The 11,874-nt window shown below is 44.0% G+C and overlaps 1 protein-coding gene across 4 annotated transcripts in view; it reads left to right on the forward strand.

The window, feature by feature from the left end:
• LOC117325521 (phosphatase and actin regulator 1-like) overlaps positions 1-11,874 on the forward strand; it is an 87,180-nt gene that overhangs the window by 63,116 nt on the left and 12,190 nt on the right. The window lies entirely within an intron of this gene.

Raw genomic sequence — 11,874 nt, forward strand, 5'->3', positions numbered from 1 at the left:
ATATGATGTACGGTGGGGTATATATGATGTACGGTGGGGTATATATGATGTACGGTGGGGTATATATGATGTAGGTTGGGGTATATATGATGTCCGTTGGGGTATATATGATGTACGTTGGGGTATATATGATGTACGTTGGGGTATATATGATGTACGGTGGGGTATATATGATGTACGGTGGGGTATATATGATGTACAGTGGGGTATATATGATGTACGGTGGGGTATATATGATGTAGGTTGGGGTATATATGATGTCCGTTGGGGTATATATGATGTACGTTGGGGTATATATGATGTACATTGGGGTATATATGATGTACGTTGGGGTATATATGATGTACGTTGGGGTATATATGATGTACATTGGGGTATATATGATGTACGGTGGGGTATATATGATGTCCGTTGGGGTATATGATGTCCGTTGGGGTATATATCATGTACATTGGGGTATTATGATGTACGGTGGGGTATATATGATGTACGGTGGGGTATATATGATGTACAGTGGAGTATATATGATGTATGGTGGGGTATATATGATGTACATTGGGGTATATATCATGTACATTGGGGTATATATCATGTACATTGGGGTATATATCATGTACGGTGGGGTATATATGATGTACGGTGGGGTATATATGATGTACAGTGGGGTATATATGATGTACGGTGGGGTATATATGGTATGTTGGCGTATATATGATGTACATTGGGGTATATATCATGTACATTGGGGTATATATGATGTACATTGGGGTATATATGATGTACATTGGGGTATATATGATGTACGGTGGAGTATATATGATGTATGGTGGGGTATATATGATGTACAGTGGGGTATATATGATGTACGGTGGGGTATATATGATGTACAGTGGGGTATATATGATGTATGGTGGGGTATATATGATGTAGGTTGGGGTATATATGGTATGTTGGGGTATATATGATGTATGTTGGGGTATATATGATGTACAGTGGGGTATATATGATGTACGTTGGGGTATATATGATGTAGGTTGGGGTATATATGGTATGTTGGGGTATATATGATGTATGTTGGGGTATATATGATGTACGTTGGGGTATATATGATGTACATTGGGGTATATATGATGTACGGTGGAGTATATATGATGTATGGTGGGGTATATATGATGTACAGTGGGGTATATATGATGTACGGTGGGGTATATATGATGTACAGTGGGGTATATATCATGTACGGTGGGGTATATATCATGTACGGTGGGGTATATATGATGTACATTGGGGTATATATCATGTACGGTGGGGTATATATGATGTACAGTGGGGTATATATCATGTACATTGGGGTATATATCATGTACATTGGGGTATATATGATGTAGGTTGGGGTATATATGATGTACGGTGGGGTATATATGATGTACAGTGGGGTATATATGATGTACGGTGGGGTATATATGATGTACATTGGGGTATATATGATGTACGGTGGGGTATATATGATGTACATTGGGGTATATATGATGTACATTGGGGTATATATGATGTACGGTGGGGTATATATGATGTACGGTGGGGTATATATGATGTACAGTGGGGTATATATGATGTACGGTGGGGTATATATGATGTACATTGGGGTATATATGATGTACGGTGGAGTATATATGATGTATGGTGGGGTATATATGATGTACAGTGGGGTATATATGATGTACGGTGGGGTATATATGATGTACAGTGGGGTATATATCATGTACGGTGGGGTATATATCATGTACATTGGGGTATATATGATGTACATTGGGGTATATATCATGTACAGTGGGGTATATATGATGTAGGTTGGGGTATATATGATGTACGGTGGGGTATATATGATGTACATTGGGGTATATATGACGTACATTGGGGTATATATGATGTCCGTTGGGGTATATATGACGTACATTGGGGTATATATGATGTACGGTGGGGTATATATGATGTACGGTGGGGTATATATGATGTACAGTGGGGTATATATGATGTACGGTGGGGTATATATGATGTACATTGGGGTATATATGATGTACATTGGGGTATATATGATGTACGGTGGGGTATATATGGTATGTTGGCGTATATATGATGTACATTGGGGTATATATGATGTACGTTGGGGTATATATGATGTACGGTGGGGTATATATGATGTACGGTGGGGTATATATGATGTACGGTGGGGTATATATGATGTACGGTGGGGTATATATGATGTACGGTGGGGTATATATGATGATCGGTGGGGTATATATGGTATGTTGGCGTATATATCATGTACATTCTGTATGTAAGTATGTTTAGTTAACACACAGTACATGTCTGTAGGCTTGTTACACATGTAGTTGGTGCTGTGGAATGTTTGAAGACATGTAATACCTAGGACAGTTTGGCAGCAAGCAGACATATAGAAGATATGTTATAACAGAGAGGAAGGCTGATGTTCACACTGCTTATACACAAACAATATGTACAAGGTCACAAAGTTTTACAAGATCACTGAAAGTCTGTACAATGTCACAGAAAATCTCTACAATGTCACATATTATCTCTACAATGTCACAGAAAATCTCAATGTAACAGAAAGTTTGTATGATATCTCAGAAAGTTTTGTACACAGAATGTCTGCAATGTCAAAGAGAATCACTACAAGTCACATATAATTTCTACAATGTTACATATACTTTACAATGTCACAAATGATCACTAAAATGTAACAGATAATTTCTACCATGTCACAGATAATCTCTACCATGTCACAGATAATCTCTACCATGTTACATATACTTTACAATGTCACAGATAATCTCTACAATGTAACAGATAATCTCTACAATGTTACAGATAATCTCTACAATGTCACAGATAATCTCTACCATGTCACAGATAATCTCTACAATGTTACAGATAATCTCTACAATGTCACAGATGATCTCTACAATATCACAGATAATCTCTACAATGTCACAGATAATCTATACAATGTCACAGATAATCTCTACAATGTCACAGATGATATCTACAATGTCACAGATAATCTCTACAATGTCTCAGATAATCTCTACCATGTCACAGATAATCTCTACAATGTCACAGATAATCTCTACAATGTCACAGATAATATTTGCAATGTTACACATTGTGTTTACAAACATGATAACATACCATTGGAAGATGTAGGTTGAATCTTGTTTGGCAGAGTATAGACTTCCTGATGACACCTGTTTGGAAGGTTTCCAGAATTCTGTGTGCATACTTTTTCTACAGGTGCCCTCACATCTTTGTGTGTGTTACCTAGTTGTGGCACCTGTTGGCATTTTCACCAACATCCCTGTTACATTCTAGTGCCATCTGTTTTCTCCATCAGCTACATGTGGTTTACTTATGTACCTGGCAAAAACACTTACCCCATCAACTTGTGATTACATTGTAGGATATAAGGGCACTGTCATCCCTACTGATGTGTGTACCACACCCTGAACTGACACCCCCTACTGATGTGTGCACAACACCCTGGGTTGACATCCTTACTGATGTATGTACCAGTCCACACCCTGGGCTGACACCCCCTTACTGATGTGTGTACCATACTCAGGGCTGACACCCCCTACTGATGTGTGTACCACACCCTGGGCTGACACCCCCTACTGATGTGTGTACCACACCCTGGGCTTACACCCCCTGCTGATGTATGTACCACACCCTGAACTGACACCCCCTACTGATGTGTGCACAACACCCTGGGTTGACATCCTTACTGATGTATGTACCAGTCCACACCCTGGGCTGACACCCCCTACTGATGTGTGTACCAGTCCACACCCTGGGCTGACGCCCCCTACTGATGTGTGTACCATACCCTGGGCTTACACCCCCTGCTGATGTATGTACCAAACCCTGGGCTGACACCCCTACTGATGTGTGTACCATACTCAGGGCTGACACCCCTACTGATGTGTGTACCATACTCAGGGCTGACACCCTCTACTGATGTGTGTACCAAACCCTGGGCTGACACCCCCTACTGATGTGTGTACCATACTCAGGGCTGACACCCCCTGCTGATGTATGTACCAAACCCTGGGCTGACACCCCTACTGATGTGTGTACCATACTCAGGGCTGACACCCCCTACTGATGTATGTACCAAACCCTGGGCTGACACCCCCTACTGATGTGTGTACCATACTCAGGGCTGACACCCCTACTGATGTGTGTACCATACTCAGGGCTGACACCCCCTACTGATGTGTGTACCATACCCTGGGCTGACACCCCCTACTGATGTGTGTACCATACCCTGGGCTGACACCCCCTAATGATGTGTGTACCATACCCTGGGCTGACACCCCCTACTGATGTGTGTACCACACCCTGGGCTGACACCCCCTACTGATGTGTGTACCATACCCTGGGCTGACACCCCCTGCTGATGTATGTACCAAACCCTGGGCTGACACCCCTAATGATGTGTGTACCATACCCTGGGCTGACACCCCTACTGATGTGTATACCACACCCAGGGCTGACACCTCCTACTGATGTGTATACCATACCCTGGACTGACACCCCCTACTGATGTGTATACCATACCCTGGGCTGACACCCCCTACTGATGTGTGTACCACACCCTGGGCTGACACCCCTACTGATGTGTATACCATACCCTGGGCTGACACCCCCTACTGATGTGTGTACCACACCCAGGGCTGGCACCCCCTACTGATATGTGTACCATACCCTGGGCTGGCACCCCCTACTGATGTGTGTACCATACCCTGGGCTGGCACCCCCTACTGATGTGTGTACCATACTCTGGGCTGACACCCCCTACTGATGTGTGTACCAAACCCTAGGCTGGCACCCCCTACTAATGTGTATACCATACCCTGGGCTGGCACCCCCTACTGATGTGTATACCATACCCTGGGCTGACACCCCCTACTGATGTATGTACCACACTCAGGGCTGACACCCCCTACTGATGTATGTACCACACCCTGGGCTGACACCCCCTACTGATGTGTGTACCATACTCTGGACTGACACCCCCTACTGATGTGTGTACCATACTCTGGGCTGACACCCCCTTCTTATATGTGTACCAAACCCTGGGCTGACACCCCCTACTGATGTGTATACCATACCCTGGACTGACACCCCCTACTGATGTGTGTACCATACTCTGGGCTGACACCCCCTTCTTATATGTGTACCAAACCCTGGGCTGACACCCCCTACTGATGTGTGTGTACCACACCCTGGGCTGACACCCCCTACTGATGTGTGTACCATACCCTGGACTGACACCCCCTACTGATGTGTATGCCATACCCTGGACTGACACCCCCTTCTGATATGTGTACCATACCCTGGGCTGACACCCCCTACTGATGTGTATACCATACTCTGGGCTGACACCCCCTACTGATATGTGTACCACACCCTGGGCTGACACCCCCTACTGATATGTGTACCACACCCTGGACTGACACCCCCTTCTGATATGTGTACCATACCCTGGACCGACACCCCCTACTGATGTGTATACCATACCCTGGGCTGACACCCCTACTGATGTGTGTACCATACTCAGGGCTGACACCCCCTACTGATGTGTGTACCATACTCAGGGCTGACACCCCCTACTGATGTGTGTACCATACCCTGGGTTGACACCCCCTACTGATGTGTGTACCACACCCTGGGCTGACACCCCCTACTGATGTGTGTACCATACTCAGGGCTGACACCCCCTACTGATGTGTGTACCACACCCTGGGCTGACACCCCCTACTGATGTGTATACCAAACCCTGGGCTGACACCCCCTACTGATGTGTGTACCATACCCTGGGCTGACACCCCCTACTGATGTGTGTACCAAACCCTGGGCTGACACCCCCTACTGATGTGTATACCAAACCCTGGGCTGACACCCCCTACTGATGTGGGTACCACACCCTGGGCTGACACCCCCTACTGATGTGTGTACCACACCCTGGGCTGACACCCCCTACTGATGTGTATACCATACCCTGGGCTGACACCCCCTACTGATGTGTGTACCATACCCTGGGCTGACACCCCCTACTGATGTGTATACCATACCCTGGGCTGACACCCCCTACTGATGTGTGTACCACACCCTGGGCTGACACCCCCTACTGATGTGTGCACAACACCCTGGGTTGACATCCTTACTGATGTATGTACCAGTCCACACCCTGGGCTGACACCCCCTACTGATTTGTGTACCAAACCCTGGGCTGACACCCCCTACTGATGTGTCTACCACACCCTGGGCTGACACCTTCTACTGATGTGTGTACCACACCCTGGGCTGACACCCCATACTGATGTGTGTAACAGACCCTGGGCTGACACCCCCTACTGATGTGTGTACCACACCCTGGGCTGACACCCCCTACTGATGTGTGCACAACACCCTGGGTTGACATCCTTACTGATGTATGTACCAGTCCACACCCTGGGCTGACACCCCCTACTGATTTGTGTACCAAACCCTGGGCTGACACCCCCTACTGATGTGTCTACCACACCCTGGGCTGACACCTTCTACTGATGTGTGTACCACACCCTGGGCTGACACCCCATACTGATGTGTGTAACAGACCCTGGGCTGACACCCCCTACTGATGTGTGTACCATACTCTGGGCTGACACCCCCTACTGATATGTGGATGGGTCATTTGTTTGACCGTATTCTACTACAGGAGACTCTCAGTTTATAATTTGGCCTAAATGCATCGCTGCAACACATTTCTATAGGATCACCTACTGCCTGTGTTGCCAACTGCCAAATTGTTCATACAAAAACATGTATATACATTTTGTGAGGGTGAAGGACAGTTAATTTGGTCTATAATCAAAGTTATGGCCTTTAGTTATTTTCTATGGTAGATTCTGCCCAGAAGAAAGGTAGTGTAGATTGTTCATGTTGTTGCCTTGTTAATACTTTGATGAAGCTGGTATGCTGGTTTGTAAGCGTTGATGAGGCTGCAGCTAAAATATTGATCCCTGTGACAATACAATAAATCACTTTCCAACATACTACTAGTATTATACTTGTTTACTGACTCCCTGGCAGGATTACACTGGAATGTTTACTGACTCCCTGGCAGGATTACACTGGAGTGTTTACTGATTCCCTGGCAGGATTACACTGGAGTGTTTACTGACTCCCTGGCAGGATTACACTGGAATGTTTACTGACTCCCTGGCAGGATTACAATGGAGTGTTAACTGACTCCCTGGCAGGATTACACTGGAGTGTTTATTGACTCCCTGGCAGGATTACACTGGAGTGTTTACTGACTCCCTGGCAGGATTACACTGGAGTGTTTACTGGCTCCCTGGCAGGATTACACTGGAATGTTTACCGACTCCCTGGCAGGATTACACTGGAGTGTTTACTGACTCCCTGGCAGGATTACACTGGAGTGTTTACTGACTCCCTGGCAGGATTACACTGGAGTGTTTACTGACTCCCTGGCAGGATTACACTGGAGTGTTTACTGACTCCCTGGCAGGATTACACTGGAATGTTTACTGACTCCCTGGCAGGATTACACTGGAGTGTTTACCGACTTTCTGGCAGGATTACACTGGAATGTTTACTGACTCCTTGGCAAGATTACACTGGAGTGTTTACTGACCCCCTGGCAGGATTACACTGGAGTGTTTACTGACCCCCTGGCAGGATTACACTGGAGTGTTTACTGACCCCCTGGCAGGATTACACTGGAGTGTTTACTGACTCCCTGGCAGGATTACACTGAAGTGTTTACTGACTCCTTGGCAAGATTACACTGGAGTGTTTACTGACTCCCTGGCAGGATTACACTGGAGTGTTTACTGACCCCCTGGCAGGATTACACTGGAATGTTTACTGACTCCCTGGCAGGATTACACTGGAATTTTTATTGACTCCCTGGCAGGATTACACTGGAGTGTTTACTGGCTCCCTGGCAGGATTACACTGGAGTGTTTACTGACTCCCTGGCAGGATTACACTGGAGTGTTTACTGACTCCCTGGTAGGATTACACTGAAATGTTTACTGACTCCCTGGCAAGATTACACTGGAGTGTTTACTGACTCCCTGGCAGGATTACACTGGAATGTTTACTGACTCCCTGGCAGGATTACACTGGAATTTTTATTGACTCCCTGGCAGGATTACACTGCAATGTTTACTGACTCCCTGGCAGGATTACACTGGAGTGTTTACTGACCCCCTGGCAGGATTACACTGGAGTGTTTACTGACCCCCTGGCAGGATTACACTGGAGTGTTTACTGACCCCCTGGCAGGATTACACTGGAGTGTTTACTGACTCCCTGGCAGGATTACACTGGAATTTTTATTGACTCCCTGGCAGGATTACACTGCAATGTTTACTGACTCCCTAACAAGATTACACTGGAGTGTTTACTGACTCCCTGACCTCCAGTGACAAGCATGTTTACAAGATATCTTGCAAACATCTGGACAGATTTAATTCTTATTAACACATAATAAATCACCTGAAGTCCTACACTTGATTAGATTGTTTTTGATCATTGTCCAAGGTTAAAGGTTCAAAGGTCTCACTTGACCTTTTTTGAAATAAAAAAAAAATATTTGAACTTCTGGTCAGATTTAGTTTGCTTTCACACTATAACATCAAACAAACAAGTTATACACCTTATCAGATTTGATGGTCATTGGTCAAGGTCAAATGTCAAACCTTTACCACTTTCAAAATAATAAGCTGCCATGCAAGATATATCATAAACCCCTGGACAGATTCATTTTATTAATGAGATGGGGGTATATATTGATCTCCTGCTCACTTTTATTTGACATGTTTTGAATTTTTAGCCCACCATCATCAGATGGTGGGCTATTCAAATCGCCCTGCGTCCGTGGTCCGTGGTCCGTCCGTCCGTCCCTCCGTCCGTCCGTCCGTAAACAATTCTTGTTATCGCTATTTCTCAGAAAGTGCTGAAGGGATCTTTCTCAAATTTCATATGTAGGTTCCCCTTGGTACCTAGTTATGCATATCGCATTTTGAGACCTATCGGAAAACAACATGGCCGACAGGCAGCCATCTTGGATTTTGACAATTGAAGTTTGTTATCGCTATTTCTCAGAAAGTACTGAAGGGATCTTTCTCAAATTTCAGATGTAGGTTCCCCTTGGTGTCTAGTTATGCATATTGCATTTTGAGACCAATCTGAAAACAACATGGCCGACAGGCAGCCATCTTGGATTTTGACAATTGAAGTTTGTTATCGCTATTTCTCAGAAAGTACTGAAGGGATCTTTCTCAAATTTCATATGTAGGTTCCCCTTGGTGCCTAGTTATGCATATCGCATTTTGAGACCAATCGCAAAACAACATGGCCGACAGGCAGCCATCTTGGATTTTGACAATTGAAGTTTGTTATTGCTATTTCTCAGAAAGTACTGAAGGGATCTTTCTCAAATTGCATATGTAGGTTCCCCTTGGTACCAAGTTATGCATATTGCATTTTGAGACCAATAAAAAAAAAAACATGGCCGACAGGCAGCCATCTTGGATTTTGACAATTGAAGTTTGTTATCGCTATTTCTCAGAATGCACTGACGAGATCTTTCTCACATTTCATATGTAGCATCCCCTTGGTGCCTAGTTATGCATATTGCATTTTGAGACCAATCTGAAAACAACATGGCCGACAGGCAGCCATCTTGGATTTTGACAATTGAAGTTTGTTATCGCTATTTCTCAGAAAGTACTGAAGGGATCTTTCTCAAATTTCATATGTAGGTTCCCCTTGGTGCCTAGTTATGCATATCGCATTTTGAGACCAATCGCAAAACAACATGGCCGACAGGCAGCCATCTTGGATTTTGACAATTGAAGTTTGTTATTGCTATTTCTCAGAAAGTACTGAAGGGATCTTTCTCAAATTGCATATGTAGGTTCCCCTTGGTACCAAGTTATGCATATTGTATTTTGAGACCAATAAAAAAAACAACATGGCCGACAGGCAGCCATCTTGGATTTTGACAATTGAAGTTTGTTATCGCTATTTCTCAGAATGCACTGACGAGATCTTTCTCACATTTCATATGTAGCATCCCCTTGGTGCCTAGTTATGCATATTGCATTTTGGGACGAATCAGAAAACAACATGGCCGACAGGCAGCCATCTTGGATTTTGACAATTGAAGTTTGTTATTGCTATTTCTCAGAAAGTACTGAAGGGATCTTTCTCAAATTTCATATGTAGGTTCCCCTTGGTACCAAGTTATGCATATTGCATTTTGAGACCAATCAAAAAAACAACATGGCCGACAGGCAGCCATCTTGGATTTTGACAATTGAAGTTTGTTATCGCTATTTCTCAGAATGCACTGACGAGATCTTTCTCACATTTCATATGTAGCATCCCCTTGGTGCCTAGTTATGCATATTGCATTTTGGGACCAATCGGAAAACAACATGGCCGACAGGCAGCCATCTTGGATTTTGACAATTGAAGTTTGTTATTGCTATTTCTCAGAAAGTACTGAAGGGATCTTTCTCAAATTTCATATGTAGGTTCCCCTTGGTACCAAGTTATGCATATTGCATTTTGAGACCAATCGAAAAAACAACATGGCCGACAGGCAGCCATCTTGGATTTTGACAATTGAAGTTTGTTATCGCTATTTCTCAGAATGCACTGACGAGATCTTTCTCACATTTCATATGTAGCATCCCCTTGGTGCCTAGTTATGCATATTGCATTTTGGGACCAATCGGAAAACAACATGGCCGACAGGCAGCCATCTTGGATTTTGACAATTGAAGTTTGTTATTGCTATTTCTCAGAAAGTACTGAAGGGATCTTTCTCAAATTTCATATGTAGGTTCCCCTTGGTACCAAGTTATGCATATTGCATTTTGAGACCAATCGGAAAACAACATGGCCGACAGGCAGCCATCTTGGATTTTGACAATTGAAGTTTGTTATCGCTATTTCTCAGAATGCACTGACGAGATCTTTCTCACATTTCATATGTAGCATCCCCTTGGTGCCTAGTTATGCATATTGCATTTTGGGACCAATCGGAAAACAACATGGCCGACAGGCAGCCATCTTGGATTTTGACAATTGAAGTTTGTTATTGCTATTTCTCAGAAAGTACTGAAGGGATCTTTCTCAAATTTCATATGTAGGTTCCCCTTGGTACCAAGTTATGCATATTGCATTTTGAGACCAATCGGAAAACAACATGGCCGACAGGCAGCCATCTTGGATTTTGACAATTGAAGTTTGTTATCGCTATTTCTCAGAATGTACTGAAGAGATCTTTCTCAAATTTCATATATAGGTTCCTCTTGGTGCCTAGTTATGCATATTGCATTTTTGAGACCAAACGGAAAATAACATGGCCGACAGGCAGCCATCTTGGATTTTGACAATTGAAGTTTGTTATCGCTATTTCTCAGAAAGTAATGAAGGGATCGTTCTCAAACTTCATATGTAGGTTTCCCTCGGTGCCTAGTTATGCATATTGCATTTTGAGACCAGTCAGAAAACAACCTGGCCGACAGGCAGCCATCTTGTATTTTGACAATTGAAGTTTGTTATCGCTATTTTACAGAAGGTACTGAAGGGATCTTTCTCAAATTTCATATGTAGGTTCCCCTTGGTCCCTGGTGTTGCATTTTGGGACCAATCCGAAAACAATATGGCCGACAGACGGCCATTATCGCTAAATCTTAAATTTTATATATAGGTTTCCCTTGTTTGAAAAGTACTAGAGGGCTGTTTCTGAATTTACACAGA

This window comes from Pecten maximus, chromosome 4 (genome assembly GCF_902652985.1).
Source record: "Pecten maximus chromosome 4, xPecMax1.1, whole genome shotgun sequence".
Classification (NCBI taxonomy): domain Eukaryota; kingdom Metazoa; phylum Mollusca; class Bivalvia; order Pectinida; family Pectinidae; genus Pecten; species Pecten maximus.